Source organism: Cnephaeus nilssonii (genome assembly GCF_951640355.1).
Source record: "Cnephaeus nilssonii genome assembly, chromosome: 2".
Lineage (NCBI taxonomy): Eukaryota > Metazoa > Chordata > Mammalia > Chiroptera > Vespertilionidae > Cnephaeus > Cnephaeus nilssonii.
In genome coordinates, this window is record NC_137073.1 from 28,027,068 (window position 1) to 28,028,607 (window position 1,540).

Genomic DNA, 1,540 nt, shown 5'->3' on the forward strand with positions numbered 1-1,540 from the left:
TAGCAAAAGGAGGCATAATTCTATATAATAATCCTATATAAAAAAGGGTAATATGCAAATTGACCCTAACAGCGGAATGACCAAGAACAACCGGTCGCTATGATGCGCACTGACCACCAGGGGGCAGATGCTCAACGCAGGAGCTGCCCCCTGGTGGTCAGTGTGCTCCCACAGGGGGATCTCCGCTCAGCCACAGCAGGGCTGATGGCTGCCAGCGCAACGGCAGGGGCAGGAGCCTCTCCCACCTCCAAGGCAGCGCTAAGTATGTCTGACAGTGGCTTAGGCCCACTCCCGCAGCTACCAGAGGGATGTCTGACTGCCAGCTTAGGCCCTATCCCAGGGAGCAGGCCTAAGCCTGCAAGTGGACATCTCCAAGGGGTCCTGGACTGCAAGAGGGTGCAGGCTGGGCTAAGGAACACCCCCCTCCCACCCCGAGTGCACAAATTTTTGTGCACCAGGTCTCTAGTTGAATTATAAAGCTGGGAGGGATCTTAATGATTCCCTCAATTCATAGATGAGAAAAAACTGAGGCCAGGAGAGGTAAAGTGAATAGGGCAATTAATGGCAGTCTGGACTGACATGAAGCCACCCCAGCGTTAAGCCAGTGACTTTTCTACCATTACTCCTCCTCCTAACCTTGCTTCTCCACCTGCTAAAGGCCAATAGTGGGACTTATGTACCAGGCACTATGAAAGAATTATGTTGTTCCTCATAACAACCCTTGTGACAGTCATTTTTTAAAAGTTCATTTTACATATGTAAAACTATGCACAGGAAGGAGGCAGAAAGTAAAACCGAATTAGGAAATGAAAGAGGCCACTACATCATCCTATATAATAAAAGGCTAATATGCAAAATTGTCCCCTCGACCAGGGGCAGGGCCAGCCAGCCAACCACCCACGGCCCCTCCCCCGGCCATCCCCACCCCCAATCGACCACCCCCACCCCAATTGGGGGTGGGGCCGGCTGGCCAACCTCCTGAGTTCCTTCTCCCTGGCTGGCCCTGCCCAATGGGCCGTTATCCGGGCAGGCCGGAGGGACCCCCATCTGTGCACGAATTCATGCACTGGCCCTCTAGTATTTCAGAAAGCCAGTAACATGTTTAGACAGAGAACTTTGCTAAAACATTTGGGCTTTTCCTGTCCTCTTGAACCTGTTACCTTTTTCAGACATTATTTTCCCACTGATTTGCAAAAGGGTAAACAATGTCTTAAATTTGAGAGTTGGCATCTAGGTTTAGGCAATATTATATTTACAGAAAAAAATTTGATGAATGTCGTGTTTTCCAACGATCACAAATTAAAAAAAAAAAAAGGAGCGTTCCCATTCTAATAAATTATAGTAGCAGAGGCATTAGCTTGTTGTGAAGACTACACTTCCCATCGTACATTGCGCCCTGATAAGTACTACGCCCTCTATCACTGGACCAAAACGCTAACCCAATGCACCTCGGGAATTGTAGTTTTCTGGTAGCCCAACCGTTTCAACGGCCCGGGAAGCAAGTACCGGAAGTGCCGGCCCTGAGAGGTGGAGTCCCGGC